Source organism: Sceloporus occidentalis, unplaced genomic scaffold (assembly GCF_023333645.1).
Source record: "Sceloporus occidentalis isolate IW3139 unplaced genomic scaffold, rSceOcc1.0.p SCAF_92, whole genome shotgun sequence".
NCBI classification, from domain to species: domain Eukaryota; kingdom Metazoa; phylum Chordata; class Lepidosauria; order Squamata; family Phrynosomatidae; genus Sceloporus; species Sceloporus occidentalis.
The window spans coordinates 1,169,180-1,187,085 of record NW_028317072.1 but is presented as its reverse complement, the minus strand read 5'-3'; positions in this window follow the sequence as shown (position 1 = coordinate 1,187,085).

Sequence of the window (17,906 nt, the reverse complement as noted above, 5' to 3'; positions counted from 1 at the left end):
TTCAAGCCTTGGAGAAAGGTCGGGGGTGGAAAGATACAACTGGGTGTCATCGGCATACAGATGGTAGGAAAAACCAAAAGAGCTAATGAGTTTACCTAAGGACAGTGTGTAGAGAGAAAACAGAAGGGGACCCAGAACAGAGCCCTGGGGAACTCCAACAGATAAGGGAACAGGAGATGAAGTCTGACCTCCTGCAACCACTGCAAAAGATCTGCCAGACAAATAAGATCGAAACCAGTCGAGAACAGAGTCTGAGAACCCAAGGTCAGAAAGTATATCCACTAGAAGACAGTGATCAACGGTGTCAAAGGCTGCAGACAGATCAAGAAGGATGAGAACAGAGTAAAGGCCATTAGCCTTGGCCTGTAAAAGGTCATTGGAGATCTTAGTGAGATGGTCTACAAACTGACCAAGAAAATCCAGCAAATGCTGCACTCAGCGACGGAGAGGAGAGACCCTCTCGCGGCTGCAGGAGTTTACCATATACTGTGCAGCTGCAGACACATCTACATAGGGACCATCAAATGAAGTGTTCAAACATGAATGAAGGAACACGTGAGACATTGCAAACTGGGTCAGCCAGAAAAATCAGCAGTAGTAGAACACATTATAAACCAACCTGGGCATAAAATGCTGTTTGAAAACACTGAAATAAAGGCGCTGGATAGACAGGCCCTACGGGGCGCTGTTCTGATGTGTGAGGGGCGGCGCTTCCAAACGCAACTTGCCCCTCGCATGTTACGAGGGCGTCAGAATGGCGGCACCCTGTACATACAGGTGCCACCATTTTGACGTGACGGACACATAGCGTCCGCACATCCTGGTGCCTTTGTAATGCCACAAGTGCGCCATTGGCACCTTGCCGCATCATAATGGTGCTGCAGAAAGAACACGCTTTTTGTGGGTTCTTTTTGCTGTGCAAGGGAGCCGTGCGGTTTGTCCGCTGCGGCTCCCTCGCACAGCAAACCAGGACAGTGGCAGACCGGCCTTTTGGGCGGTCTCTATATCGCCAAAGTCAGGAGTAAACTCTTATAGAACACGGCCTCGTAGCTCCCCCCAAAACCACAAAAAAATCATGGATGCCAACCGTGAAAGCCTTCGACTTCACGAAGTGACAATATATTTTACTTTTTAGTTATTTTCTTAAAATCTCACAATGTTACAAGCCATTGGCATGCTCTACAAATCACACCTAACTGGTGAGCAGTGAGGCCACACCCTGTAACAATAAACATCAATTAAAGAGCTATGGTATGTTGCATTTACAAAAGTAATCTAATTTAGTTGTTCAAAAATGAATGAATTAAAATTAATTTGTTATTTGTAACTAGTTATTCCATAATGCTCCATAGTTGCAGAATGCCTTTTTGACGGGTAGCACTAGGAGTTCTGAGTCTGGAAGCACCCCAAATCTAACTCACTGAGTGAAAGACTGTTTTGCTAGTATGTATATCACCACATATGCCATGCGCAATAGCACCTTTCCAAGGTTCTTCCTGGGTGGCTTTCAGGTGTCACAGAATGTTGTCCAAATTTATCAGAGGCCACACAGGTTTTCACATTTAATAAACAACCCTATGTAAGACTTAAGTGTATCCATACTATGCAATTATCTCACTTTAACAGCTATGGTGCCATCCTATGGAAACCAGGGATTTAAAGTTTCATGAGGTATTTAGAATTCTCAATTAGAGAATTCTAGTGCATCATCAAAATACCTCAGGATTCTGTATGATGCAGCCATGGTAACTAAAGTGGTATTTAATTGCTATAACTGGGCAGTGTGAAAGAGACCAAACAGTGCGGAGTCTAAAATTATTCTGCTTTGTCTTTAGAATAAGTCCTGCAGGAGTCTGCAGGCCTTGTTTTAAAACCCATGCATACTCCAGGAAGCCTCGTGAGGCATATCTGCACTACAGAGCTACTGCCAGAGTTGCTGGGTTTTCAAAATAGCAATAAGCAGACTTGAAATTCATGATGCGTGGTGGTGCAGCATGGGGCTGACATTTAGAAAGAGTCTATTAACAAGATTGAGTTAATACCGAATAAAAGTATTATAGGTTGTTTGCCCCATCCCCATTGAACCTGGCAGGTACTTGCAATCTGTGATCCATCCTTAAGTAAATGTAAATCTGCCTAAATATAGATCTGTGTAATGAAACTGATTAGTTGTTAAAGAACATTGCTACAAGACTGTAGTTCTTTGGTTCAGAATGAAGTTGCCTGCTTTTTTAGCTGTAAGCATCCAAACTAGGAAGGGATGGGATTTAAAGGAGCCAGACTAGTACACTATGATTTTAATTTGATCTTCATGGTGTTTTCCTTTTAGACAGAATTAGCTCAGAATCAAATTGCCCATTGGCACTTTATTTGCCTTCAACTGTGCTGAAAGAAAATGGATTAGCCTAGAACTGGTGCCTTGATTTCTCTTAAACAAACAAACAAGCTTCATTTATATACCGCTTCATACCGCCTAAGCAGTGTCTAAGCGGTTTACAACTGTAAGCTAATTGCCCCCAACAAACTGGGTACTCATTTTAGCGACCTCGGAAGGATGCAAGCCTGAGTCGATCTTGAGCCCTTTTGCTGGTCTTGAACTTGCAACCTTGGGGTTTTGAGTGAGTGGCTGCAGTACAGGTATTTAACCACTGTGCCACCAGGACTCCTTAAATGTATAACAATACCTTGTTTCCCTCTGGTCCTGTATTTGAACCTGTATCCCCAAATTCCTAGTCCATTTGAACCTGTATTCCCAAACCATGACCCCTGAAGAAACACAAATCTGGTGATTCTTGAACTGAATTTTGGCAGCAATTGCATTAGTCAGGAGTATTTCAGCTGTAGTTGCCACAGACAGTGAGTGTCTGTGTCTACTGTGGCTCTCCATTACTCACCTCTGCACTATGGCTTGCTGGCCTACATAATTTTGCCTGGACCAGAATAGATCAATAATGCCTTTAGCCATTGATCTTTACACAGGGGAAGGCTTTTACTACTATTACTGGAGTTAAATCAACACAATTTGTGTTATTTTATTACTTTTACCCTGCTTCGTGAACAACCAACAAACATCATGTAGAGAGATCTTGTATCACCTTTGAAGCTAACAGAAAGAAAGAAGTTGGCAGCATGAGCTTTTGTAGATTTCAGTCTACTTCCTTACATGCATTTAGTGGACTGGAAACCTGGGACAGTTTCCACTGTGCTGAATCAGTGTCTACTGTCAGTAATGGACTGGATGAGGGCAAACAAATTGAAGCTTAATCCAGACAAGACAGAGGTGCTCCTGGTCAGTCATAAGGCAGATCGGGGAACTGGGGTTTTGCCTATGCTGGATGGGGTTACACTCCCCCTGAAATCTCATGCTCACAGCTTGGGTGTGCTCCTGGACTCCACTCTGAACTTGGATGCCCAGGTTTCAGCAGTGGCCAGGAGTTCATTTGCACAGTTAAAACTAGTGTGCCAGCTACTCCCATTCCTTGAGATGTCAGATCAGGCTATGGTGACACATGGCTTGATTACATCCTGTTTGGACTATTGCAACAGACTCTACATGGGGCTGCCTTTGGAAACTGTTCAGAAACTTAAGCGGGTTCAAAACACCAGAGCCAGCTACAGGGAGCATATAATTCCTGTACTGAAACAGCTTCACTAGCTACAGGTTCACTTCTGAGCACAATTCAAAGTGCTGGTCATGACCTAGAAAGCCCTTTACAGTTTATGTTCAGACTCTTTGAGAAACTGTTTCTTCCCATACAAACCAGCCAGAGCCCTAAGATCCTCAGGAGAAGGCTTTCTCTTGGTCCCATCACCATCACAGGCTCACCTGGTGAGGACACAAGAAAGAGCCTTCTTGATGGCTGCTCCCACCCTCTGGAATGCCCTTCTATGGGAGGCTAGGCTGCCCTCCTCCCTGCTGGCCTTTCATTGGCAAGAAGAAACATTTTTATTCAAGCAAGCTTTTTAAAATCATGCAAGCCTGATTTTATTTGGAGGTGGTAGTGGTTTAAATTATGTTTTTGACTTTTGTATGTTTGACATTTTAACCTTCAAATGTTTTAATTAGGTTATTTTAACTGTTTTTAAACATTCGTTTTAAAATGTTTTATATTGTGAGCCACCTTGAGTCCCTTTTTGGGAGAAAGGCAGGATAGAAATAAAATAAAATAAATATATGTCATTGGTATGTGAGAATGTCAATTCAAATTCAAAATCCTTTGTGTATGGAAATGAAGTAGCATGTCCAGTTTAACAATGGTCGTTAGTAAACAAAGACATTAGAAACTGGGCAATGTGTATGGAAATGAAGAGGCAAGACCAGTTTGGCTTTGGAAACTAGCCTGTAGGTGAGGAGAACAGATAAGTGTAGGACACTCCCCTGAGGATGGGGTCAGATAGTGTTGAAACATGTGTAGCGAGCCAGGAAACCATTATCCCTCTTCAGTTCATTGCTGAGGGACTGTAGTTTATGGATGACATTTCAGTCTCCCTAGACATTCCATCTCGGACCTCAGAACAGTGGTCCTTGAACAAAAGAACTACAAAGTTAGATTGGAAAGAGAAACAGTAGAACTGGAATTCATCCATAAACTACAGTCCTCCAGCAATCGACTGAAATGGGATAATTGGCTTCCTGGCTCATTACACGCATTTCAACACTATCTGACCTCATTCTCAGGGGGTGGTGGTGGTGTCCTACACTTATTGTTCTCTCCACCTACAGGCTAGTTGCCAAAGCTGTAAACACTGGCCACTTCCCAATGACAACCATTGCTAAAACTGGACTTTCCATACACAAAGAATTTTGAATTTGATAATAATAATAGATGATGAGGAAGGGCAGCAGGGACAGACTTCAGGGACAGAGCAGGGGACCTGGAAGTAGCACCAAAGGGAACAGCCACTGCTAAGCCTCGGAGGAGGCGGGTGGTGGTCGTTGGGGATGGAGACTTTTTGCTGAGAGGCACTGAACCAGTGGTTTGTGGGCCTGACAAGATGTCTCGGGAAGTGTGCTGTCTCCCTGGGGCAAAGAACCGTGATGTGACAGAGAGGCTGACAAGACTTGCCAAGCCTACTGATCGTCACCCCTTTCTTTTGGTTCATGTGGGAACCAATGATACCGCAAGGCACAACCTTCAGAATATCATAAGAGATTATGAGGCTTTGGGTAGGAAGTTGAAAGAGATGGATGCACAGGTTGTCATCTCATCTCTTCTCCCAGTTGGAAGGGCATGGTCCAGGAAGGGAGAGGAAAATAGCAGAGGTGAATAACTGGCTCCGCAGATGGTGCCGCCAAGAACGATTTGGATTTTTGAATCATGGTCTGAGGTTCCATGAGGAGGGCCTAGGGATGGGTTGCATCTCACACCAGTTGGCAGAAACATTTTTGCCAGTAGTCTCAAAAATTTGATCAGGAGGGCTTTAAACTGAGTTATGTGGGGGAGGGAGACAGTATTCTGGTAGGCAAAAGGCTGGAGAAAATAGTCAAACTGTCATAGAGGGAACAAGGCAAACAGTGCAAAGACCCAAAAGTAGGAGGCAAAAAGAATTGCACAGGCAACAAGTAAAGGGGACCCATGGTCTGTGATGTCTCTACACTAATGCACAGAGCATGGGAAATAATCAAGATGAACTTGAACTTCTAGCACAACAAAGCAAATATGATATAATAGGCCTCACTGAAACCTGGTGGGATGAGTCTCACGATTGGAATGTAGGGATACAGGGGTACAACATTTTTAAGAGAAATAGGCCAAACAGGAAAGGAGGAGGAATAGCTTTATATGTCAGGGACATTTACACCAGTGAAGAGATCCAGGACATCAATACTGGCAGCCAGGTGGGGAGCATCTGGATAAAAATTAAAGGGGAAGGAAACAACAGGGATGTTATTGTGGGAGTCTACTACAGACCCCCAAGTCAGATGGAGGAATTGGATGATGCCTTTCTAGAACAGATGACTACACACTCAGAAAGGAGAGATGTAGTAGTGGTGAGTGATTTCAACTATCCTGATATTTGCTGGAAGTCAAACTCAGCCAAATCCTCAAGGTCTAGCAAATTCCTCACTTGCCTGGAAGACAATTTCCTTGTCCAAAAGGTGGAAGAGGCAACAAGAGGGTCAGCTATTTTAGATCTGATCCTAAACGACAAGGATGACTTGGTTAATGGGGTGCAAGTGGTGGGATCACTAGGTGGAAGTAACCATGTTCTCCTGGAGTTTGTTATACAGTGGAAAGGAGAAGCCAGGCATAGTCAGACACGCATTCTAGATTTTAGGAGAGCGGATTTCAGTAAACTTAATACTGGGGGTGATCCTATAGTCAGGAATACTAAAAGAGAAGGGAGTTCAAGATGGATGGGAGTTTCTCAAAAGGGAGATACTGAAGGCACAATTTCAAACAGTTCCAATGAGGAAGAAAAATGGGAGATGGCTCAAGAAACCAGGATGGATGACTAAGGAACTTTCAAATGAGCTAAGTTTTAAACAGAACATGTATAAGAAATGGAAAAAGGGGGGAAATCACCAAAGAGGAAATCAAACAAATAGCTAGCCTGTGTAGGGGTAAAGTCATAAAGGCTAAAGCGCAGAATGAACTCAGGCTTGCTAGAGAGGTTAAGAACAACTAAAAGGGCTTTTTTGGATATGTCTGCAGCAAAAGGAAGAAGAAGGAAACGGTAGGGCCACTGTGTGGAGAAGATGGCAAAATGCTAACAGAAGACAGAGAAAAGGCAGAACTACTCAACACCTTCTTTGACTCAGTGTTCTCAGAAAAGGAAAAGGGTGCTCAACCTGAGGAAAATGGAGCAGAGAATAGGGGAAATTCAGTACAGAATAAATAAAGAGATAGTACAGGAATATCTGATTAATCTAAATGAATATAAGTCTCCAGGACCAGATGAACTACATCCAAGGGTACTAAAAGAACTGGCAAATGTAATATCGGAGCCATTGGCAATAACTTTGACAACTCCTAGAGAACAGGAGAAGTCCCAGCAGACTGAAGGAGGGCAAACGTTGTCCCCATCTTCAAAAAGGAAAAAAAAGAGGATCCCAGCAATTATCATCCAGTTAGTCTGACATCAATACCCGGAAAGATTCTAAAGCAGATAATTAAAGAGTCTGTGAACATCTAGAAAGCAATTCCATAATCACAAAAAGTCAACAGAGAAACAAGTCATGCCAGACAAACCTGATATCTTTCTTTGATAAAATTACCAGCTTGTTAGATGAAGGGAATGCTGTGGATATAGTATATCTTGATTTCAGTAAGGCTTTTGACAGGGTTTCCCATGACATTTTTGCAAACAAACTAGTGAAATGTGGGCTAGACAACGTAACTGTTACATGGATTTGTAATTGGTTGACTGACCAAAGCCAAAGGGTACTCAACAATGGCTCCTTTTCATCCTGGTGAGAAGTGACCAGTGGGGTCCCACAGGGCTCTGTTCTGGGTCCAGTGCTGTTCAACATCTTTATCAGTGAATTGGATGACAGTATTGGGGGCATACTTATTAAATTGGTAGATGACACCAAATTAGGAGGAGTAGCTAATACCCCAGAGGACAGGATCAAACTTCAGAATGACCTTCATAGAGTAGAAAGCTGGGCCAAAGCTAAAAAAATGAATTTCAACGCGGAGAAATGTGAGGTACTGTACTTAGGGCAGAAAAATGAAATGCACAGATATAGGATGGTGGACACGTGGCTGATATATCTTGGCTACATTCTGCCACAAATATATCTTGGCTACATTCTGCCACAAATGTCAGAGCCCTGGGTTTTTTACCCCCTCTTGCTCTGTGCATGTCCTCTTGGACCTTTCTGGAGTGTTTACAATTCTTTTTTTTACTGCTATCACGGAAGAGGCTTGTGTCTGCTTTATTACAAAGAATTTTCCCTTCTGAAACCTCATTTGAATCATGAACATGCCTTGACCACCCTCAGTTTCACTACCATTCACACTGGCCTCAGTGTTAATGAATGAAACTACATGTGAAAGCGATCTGGAGTCCAAGTAGACCAAAAACTGAACATTAGTCAACAATGTGATGCGGCAGCTAACAAGGCCAATGCAATTTTAGGCTGCATCAATAAAAGTATAGTGTATAGCTCAAGGGAAGTAATAGTGCCACTCTATTCTGCTCTGGTCAGGCTCCACCTGGAATATTGTGTCCAGTTCTCGGCACCACAATTTATAAAGGACATTGAGAAACTGGAGCGTGTCCAAAGGAGGGCGACCAAAATGGTGAAAGGTCTGGAAACCATAGAGACAAAATCATTCCACTGAATGAGTGCCACTACACAGAAGGCCCTTCACCATAATTTTGTGGAATGGAAATCCATGTGCAACAGCATAGGTAGGAGGGCTTCCCCCAGAGATCATAGCAGCCTGGGAAGTTGGCAGAGGGCAAGAGTGGGAAATGCCTGGCCTATGGGTTTAAACTGGCTTGTGGATGAATAAAAAAAAAATCTAATGTACCAAAAGCTGAATGCTCCTTCCCTGAACTCCTGCCCCAACCTAATAGGATAGATCCATATCCTGAAAGTAACTACACATTCCTTCATCCTCATGTGGGAATGGAGAAGGAAGCAAAACTGGTTGCCTCTCAACCAGCAGTAATTCCAGACCTTCTGATTCCAAACCTATTAGTGACAATGAAGATCTCTTGCAAGGGACAGCACCAACTGAGGCCCCATTCATACTGACCTTTTTGTGCTGGAAGGAACTGGGAAGATTCGCCCCCCCATCCCTCCCTCCCTCTATTTATTTTTATTTTATTTTAGAAGAAGAAGATACTATTGTTATTTAAATGAAAGGAAAGGTGTTTTGAATCACTGTACTTCACATCAATGGTGAAATCACTCCCACAGGAGAAATAATTGGCAGGTTTTCCTAAACTGGCTTGGCAACCTCTGGCCATGAAATTGAAAAGTCACTTACTGACTTTCAAAAGGCTTTGTCCTTGCCAATGATTAGACAGAGAAATTTGGACTAGGTGGCTTCAGCTAGGCACAGTATCTGCTGAAATGCAGGCTGAATGTCAATAGGAAATCATTGTGGAAGAAAGAGGTTGTGTCTGCAATTCCGCCCATAATGCACCCTCACAAACAGACTCAGCCACACACAATTATCGAACTCTTGCAATTTCAATCGACACATTCCTCTGGTGCTATAGCAGGCAGATGATTGTGCTGACAAGTGAAGCTGTGAAGCTTTAAAATCCGTCTGCAATCTTCACATTTCCTCTTTTGGGCTAGAGGCATTATTTATTTCCTTTGTGGATTTCTCAATCACCTTCTTTACCAAAAAGGGCTTGAAGAGCGACACAGCAGTCAAAGCAAAAACTCCAACAAAAAAGGTTGTTGGGGGAGGGGGGGGAGTGAAGAAAATATCCAATCCGTGAAGAAAATCCTAAAATGAACTGGTGATTTTCCCTGACCTACAATAATTTGGAGCAGTTGTAGAATTATGGTCATATTCACGATAGTGTCAGTCATCAGGCTGAGTAAGGCAAATTTGTCAGGCAGCAGATGATGAAGGAGGAGAACAGTGACAAGGTGCTGGAGGACACAGTGGTGTGTGCCACACAGCCTGACGTCTGTAAGATAGCAGATACAATGCACAATACTTTCCTGAGTGTCCCCAGTTTTCAAGTAGAACTCAGCTTCCAGTCCCAGTTCTGTATGTGAAACTGATGTATATTTAATCATCTTGTACTTTACCACAGGCAACAAATATCTGTGGCCAGTCCTGCCTGTGTTTACCCAACATTAAATGGCTGGTGGAGAGCAACAGAAGAAAGTCCCTGAGCAGCCTTACACACCTCCCTCTCCAACTGGTGTACTCGAATTGTGCACTATGGCAGCTGAAGCAATGCATTTCCTATTGCCTCAAATAGCTTTGGATCAAAGAGCAGCCCCAGGTGATCTTAAAGATACGTTGAAAACTCTGTTCACTGATTTTAGTGTGCTTGAGCAGTCCCAAGTCCAACTATTGTTCTTATGTCCATGAGCCTAACTGCTAATCATTTCTCTGACCTCAGCAACTGCATCCACTATGGCTTTTGGCCTTGGTTGTCTCAGCTTTCATGCCACATGGCCAGAGCTTGGAAGTATTACTTTTCTGGATGAGCTCTCTCAAAACTTATCCTCCATCAATGGAGAAGGGCTGCAGTATAGTAGCAGAACATCTATTTTGCATGCAGAAAGCCCCAGATTTAATGCTTACTAGGTTATATTTCAAAGGAAGAAACTGGCAAAACCACTTCCAATTATTCCCTGCATTAGAAAACCCTGTGAAATTCATGGAGTCAGCTTAAATCGACAGGTGACTTGAAGGCGCATACACACATACCTTGAGACAGATGTGGAAAAGTACCTTACTTGAAACCTGGACATCAGTGTAGCCAACCCTGAGCTACATGGGCCACTAGTTTTGCTCAGTGTAAGACAGCATCCAGCAAGCTATTCCTCACTTAATGCCATTTGAGGTGTTCAAACAATCACCGTCTTCTGTTTTATTGCCAACTGCCTCTCAGTGTTGGGTGAGTTGACCTAACATGTTGATAGTCACATAAAGAATTGTCACTATAAAGAGAGAAATCTTTCTGTTTGCACATTCATTTTCTTCCAGGTGGCAAAGACAGATACTGACAATGGAAAAGAGCTTTTCTAAATATCACTTAATTCAGATAGATTTTAATTTTTCATATGATCAGACTTCTGTTCTTACAGTGAAAGTGGTTAGGTAATTGTATGCTTGTGTGCTGGAGGATAATGAGTGGATATTTTTCACTGTTCCCAATACAGAATGGCAATTCTAATTTGTATTCATGATTGCAAGAACACTCCAGGTTAATTCAACCTGAATAAGACACCAGATTACCCAAATGCTACTGCAAGCATGTATTAAAAGAGACAAGGAATTTCACCTTGAATTCACACAGATTGACTGACTGAAAGGTTGCTCAAAATACATTTATAATTTTGTATTCAATTATTGTTGAAAATCTGCCATCAATGGCAATGTAGTGACTCTAAGCCCTGTCAGCAGCTGGAAACATATCTCTCTCTCTCTCTCTCTCTCTCTCTCTCTCTCTCTCTCTCTCACACACACACACACACACACACACACACACACACACACAATGTTTGGAAATAATTAATTTTGTCCAATGCTGCATCTTTCTAAAGAAAATATTGTTCCAATCCACTAAGCCTCCACTTAATGAATTGTAAAGGGGCAATAGTGCTTAAGGGGGTATGAGGGTAACACATGAGGGTGAGACACATACATTGAGTTCTTGGTGGAAAGGTGAGTTATAAATGTAACAAATGCTTTAAAAAGCTAATAGGGTGCTAATCAGTCTGGAAAAGATGGGAGGGGCAGAAGGAAGGAAGCTTGTGTTATAATTTTATTAGGGCCTAGGGAAGTGATGCCTTGCATGGGCACGACCCCTGAGTACAAATTCTTGAGAGTTTATATACAGCTGGCTTTAACCAATTCATGTATATGTATATATGAGCAACTCCTAATAGGAAAGCAAACCCATGCAATGCTGCCACGCATCCTTCATTTTCCATGGTGGTATGATTGCATGTTCCTGTCAGGCAAGAAGCTATGCTGCTGGTAGCCCTGCTGCTAACCTTGAAAACTCCATAATGCAACAATTCAAAATGAAACAAGAGATAGTACTGGAAGTTGAGACCCTGAGGTCAGAAGGCATTCAAGGACCTAATGGGGAAGAGGAGAGGACAAGTATGAGTAGGTCTGTGGCTAAAGGTAGAACTGAACTCAAAACCAAAAGGATGTTCAGCTGCTAACGTGTGCAGACATGAAAGAAAAACCAAAAAGTCAAAACATATGTAGTAAGAACATGGAATGTGGGAAGCAGAAATGAGCAAAAGCTGGAAATTGTAAAACAAGAAATAGAGCATATAGATAAAACCATAGGTGGTGTGAGCAAGCTAAATTGGGCAGGAATGGAACATTTTCAATCAGATAATTACATAGTGTTTTCCTCTGGAAATGAAAATTAAAGAAGAAATGGGATGGCATCTGACTATACCCTGGCTCTCAACCTTTGGACTACTGATCAACCTGGCTTCTCACTTGCCCAAGTGATCTATGACAAAACAATAGATTTACACTACTAAGCCTAATTGATAGGGAACCTGAAGAACTCTGGTTTGAATCCAAAGAAATTGTCAAGGAAAGATGCAAAAAGGCATTATTTGTAGCCAAAAGGAAAGAAAAGGCTAATTGGATGACAGATGAAAACTCTTAAAATGGTTAATAACAGACAAAAAGCAAAAGTAAAAGGGAACAATACCAGGGTCATAATCCTGAATGCAACAATTCAGCAACTTGTACGTAGGAGCAAAAAGAACTGTTGTTATAATCAGTGCAAAGAAATAGAGTAAGACAATAAAAATGGTAGACCAAAATATCTCTTCCACAGGATCCAATAAATTAAAGGAAAATTCAAAACAAGAATAGGGGTCGAAGGCTTTCATGGCCGGCATCCATAGTTTTTTGTGGGTTTTTCGGGCTATGTGGCCATGTTCTAGCAGAGTTTCTTTCTGACGTTTCACCAGCATCTGTGGCTGGCATTCTCTGCCACAGATGCTGGTAAAACGTCTGAAAGAAACTCTGCTAGAGCATGGCCACATAGCCTGAAAAACCCACAAAAAAACTAAGAATAGGGGTGCTATATAAGTAACAAGAGAACAAATTATATTATCAGGACAAAATAAAAAGTCAATGGATGCAGTATATTGAGGAACTATAAAAAAGAGAGGGAGTCATGACAGATTCTGTCAAACAATGGCCCACATACTGAAAATGTTTATTATACATTCCAGTCCCTATGAAAGGGAGATTGTAGTAATCATCTTACTATTACACTGACCTCCCATGCAAGCCCAGGCATGCTCAAGATTTTACAAGATTTTACAGGAAAGGATTTTACTATATATGGAGCAAGAAATACCAGATGTCAAAGCTGGGTATCAGAAAAGGAAGAGGCACTAGGGAACCTATCATAGATATATGTTCAATAATGGAAGGCACAAAAGAATTTCGAAGGAAAATCAACCTATACAGCAAAGGTGTGTAGATCATAATAAATTATAGTTAGCTCTCAGAAATGAGAGTTCCACATTTGATTGTCCTGATATATAACCTGTACTCAGGACAAGAGAGGCCACTGTCAGGATGGAATATGGAGAAACAGAATGGTTTCCCACTGGCAAGGGGCTCAGGCAAGTCTCCAATTTATCACCCTATCTTTTTATTTTTTATGCAGAACTTATAATACAGAAAGCAGAATTAGAATTGGAGAAAGAAAGTGAGTAAACTGGAGGAAGGAACATCAACAATTTAAAATACTCAGCTGACACCCTACTACTAGCAGAAAATAACAATGACTAGAATAACTAATGAAAGTTAAGGAAGAAAGTGCAAAAACACGGTTTCAGTTGAATATTAAGAAGGCAAAAATAATGACAACAGAAGATTTACATAACTTGAAAATGCTTCATGAAGACATTAAAATATCTAAAGATTTCCTTTGCTCATTCATAAATCAAAATGGAGGTTATAGTCAAGAGATCAGAAGATGACTAAGGCCTGTTACAGATGGGCTAAAAAGTACGCGCGCAGCGCGTACTAGGGTTAAGACGGGGCGGTGCTTCCGCACCGCCCTAACCCTAGTGCGCACTGTGCATGCACAAAATGGTGGCAGCCATTCCACATGGCCGCTGCCATCAATACGTGACGACCGCGCCGCCTCCAAATGAGGCGGCGCGGTTGTGACGTATTGGGGTCGTGGCAGGGCGCCCAGGGTGCCCTTTCCGCAACCCCGGAAGGAGCTCCATTTTGGAGCTCCTTCCTGGTTTGGTCCGCTGGGCGCAGCCTTCAGACAGCTGCGCCCAGCGGACCAAAGGAGAAAGGGGCCAAACGGCCCCTTTCTCCTTCTCCCCGCTGCTGCAGGGTGTCCTTGGGGCTTGAAGCCCCAAGGACACCCCTTTCCAGGCTGCGGGGAAGGGGCCTTTTGCCGCTTCCCCGCAGCCTGGAAAGCGGCGGATCGGGGCTTCAGCAGCTGCCGCTCTGGCCACTGAGGCCCTGATCCGCCGGGGAAAGGTGCGCCTACAGGCCGCCCCAAAGGGGCAGTCTGTAACGCGCCTAAGACTTGGAAAGGCATGCATGAAGGGACTAGATATGATTATCAAATGTAAAGGCAGAAAATACCAAAGCCAGAATCATTTGGGCCACAGCATTTCCCATTTCTATGTAAGGTTGCATGACAGCTGGACATTGAAGAAAAACTGTCAGGATCAGCTTATTTGAAATGTGGTTCTGGAGAAGAGTTCTACAGATACCATGGACTGCTAAAAAGAGAAACAAATGAATCCTGCAGCAAGTCAATGCTGAACTTTCCCTAGAAGCCAAGATGATCAAATTGAGTCTGTGTACTTTGGACACACCACAAAATAATGTGACTTACTGGAAAAGACAATAATGCTTGATAAAATAGAAGGTACTAGGAAAAGAGGAAGACCACACTGCAGGTGGATTACATGGCCCTGAGTTTGGAAGACCTTAGCAGGGTTTTTGATGAGTAAGGCTCTTAGAAGTCTCTCATTCACAGGGTCAACTTAAGTTAAAGTAGACTTGCTGCAGTGCTTCTTCTCATTGATGGGCTAAAGTATCAATGCCTCCCAGTTGTACTGCTTTTCCACTATTGATTCACATGTGATAAGTTTCTCCCAAAGCAGTTCCTATATGGGCAGCCATGCTGTGCAGGAGTGGGACTGATTGCTCTCCTCTCCTCTCCTCTCCCTTCTTTTCTTTTCTTTTCTATTTGCTTAATGAGTTGTCATGATCATGCAACTGCACTAAAAATAAAATTAAAAATGAATAAATACAGCCAGAAGCATGCTGGGAAGGACATAGGGCAGGGAGGCAGGGCTTTGGACACTGGTGTGAGGAAGACAGAAGCTGAAACAGAAGTAACACCATGGCATTTTTGAAGAGTTGTGCAATAATGACTGTCCCCAAACTGGTATATTTGCATTTCTTAGACTAATGCAATTGTGGGACCATATGAGCCTGGTGTGACAAAGTCCTTAGTCCTTTCCAGTAATAAAGCCATAGCAAAGTTACACTATGATTGTGAATTAATAAGTGATATATTCATTCTTTCTGTGGTAAAACTTTCTCTTTAAAGTTGCCTTTATAGCTGGAAGAGTGTGACCTTACTGACTGGTGTAGGAGGAATAGGACATAGCTCAAATGCTGGTTCCTGTTATGCTTCACATTCTCTTATGGGTGTTGAAATGATGATAAGGTGGATTGCAGAAGTGTGTGTTTTATACCACAGGCCAGCAGCTTATGGTATTATGTTGTGTGTTTTTTAATATATATATATAATTAAAATAAGAAAATAAGAAATGGGCAAGAAAGATGTTACTTTAAAATGCAACTATAATGCAAACTAATACTGGGGGAGGGCTCTGAACTATATTTACAATTTAAAAAAAAATATTTCCAAGCTTTAGGCAATCCTATAGAAGAATCACAGCTAAGATAAAAGCCTTCAGTAAGGAATCATGGCTCTTAAAGAAACTGTTCCCATTTAAAAAAAAAAAAGCTGTATTCAAGAGGAAGTCTAGAAGCTATGAGGGTAAAGTGCTTAGGAAGGGAAAGACGGAAAGACCACTCTTTGGGTTGTGTGTGTTCCTTGGTTATAATACATGCCTGCACAGTTTCATGGGGGCTTTGGAAAGAAGGGTGCAAATGAGGTCATTCCAGACAGCATTTTGTTGTTGACAAGTGAACAGTGTTTGCAAGCCAAGCATTGCCTTGTGCTTCTGCATGGGAACTTGGAATTACAATTTTCCTCAGAGCTGACTTCTAACAAAGGTGAATTGAATCACAACAGTATGGATGAGCCCTAACTGTGGTATGAATCATACCGTATCATTTCACATCTGCCTGCCAGTTGTGGTATGCAACAGTTACTTTCTTTGGCTTAAGAGTGCTACAGCATAACAAATCATTTTTGGCATGTTCAAAAGTATTTACATATTTCTGGTATACTCTTTTATCTGTTAAATCTGTTTAATAGATGCATCACTTATTTTCTGCATCTTCTTATCCGTGGTTGTTGAGGCATAACTAATGTGTACCTATTTTTGGAGTGTACCCTCCATCTGTTACACTATTGGATTTTTACTTTGCTTTTCTATTACACTCTGAGCATGGAAATTATTTAAAAGATGTAGTATTGAGCACTAAAATGTGTATAGCTTCCATCCACTTCAACCTTCTACCAAGAAATTCATATCTAAAAAGAATGAGAGTGTCTCCCAAACACTCCATCTCCACCCAGATAAGCTAGCCTCTGCTAAAGAAATCAGCTTTCTGCAACCCATACAAATTCTGAAGATCATGCAGTAACTTGCCCTGCGTTTGTATTATTTGTATTTATAGTATTTGTACTGTACATGTCATAATTCATAGTGCTTTTTCTAACAGGAATCTGTCACTTTTGCTTTATTATTATTATTATTATTATTATTATTATACTTTATTTATATAGCACTGTAAATTTACACAGTGCTGTACATATAGACAATAATATCAATAAAAATGAAACCTGCCAATGGTGTACATTCTACAAAATACATAAAAACAATAGATAGTAATACAAGACAGAATTAGATAAAATAAGGAGGCAACAGATTGAGAACATCAGAGATCAAATAAAATAAAATATCAATAACAGTCAGATAAACAGTCACACAATGCATGGGAATGCTTCCCTGAACAATATAGTCTTCAACTCAGTTTTGAAACTGGTTAAAGAAGTGATGACCCTTGCTTGTGGGGGAAGGAGGTTCCAGGAGTGAGGGGCAGCAAGCGAAAAGGGACGAATCTGGGATGGGGCAGTCAAGAGCCTTGGCTGGGACAGCAGAACTTGACTACCAGAATGAAGGGTACAAGTGGGAATGTGGGAAGAAATAGAGGAGAAACATGGTCAGAGCAGTGAGCAGATGTAATAATGTGTGCAGCTGAATGCTGGACTGAAATTAAAGGACGGAGGTGAGAGGAAGCCCTGCCAGAAGGAGGTTACAATAATCTAGTCATGAGACAACCAGAGCATGGACCAGAGTCTTGACAGTAGAGACTGAGAGAAATGGACGGATTTTAGCAATATTGTAGGGAAAGAATCTACAGGCCTTGGTTGTGGCCTGGATCTGGGGGATACACGACAGAGAAGAATAAAAAATGAAGCCAAGACTGCAGGCTTCTTGGACCAGTTGAATAGAGATGTCGTCAACAGAAACAGAAAAGTAGTATTGAAGGGTGGACTTATGTGGAAAGACAAGAAGCTCCGTCTTGGACATGTTCAGCTTCAAACGCCACCATGATGATGGCAGCAGCATGTTCTAGGGTTCCAGACCATGGGGTTGCTGTGTGGTCTGGAACCCTAGAATCGGCACCACCACACTGCTTTGTACCTGTCTGTATTGGGCCAAAAAAAGTAAAAAAGGAAGCAAAGGAAAATGATGCCAAGGAACTTACAAAATTCCAGCAGGCATAACTGTTTGGACCCACCTTAGAGGCTGAATGGATGAGCAGGGAACTACAGTATATGGTTGTAGTGTGGTTTGTGGAGGAGGCAACCAGGTGGGGCTAAGAAAACACACACACATGTCAAAAAGGAGGAAAAGGCAAAACAAAGAAAATGGAGACTACATATGTTAGCAGAGATTATAGCCTTTAACTTTAATGTGATAACTTTGCCCAATTTTAACCCAGAAAAGTTGACAAATGTAAACAAATGTCTAATTCAAATCCAATCCCTCTTAGTTCTTCTTTGAAGGGAAGTACCAA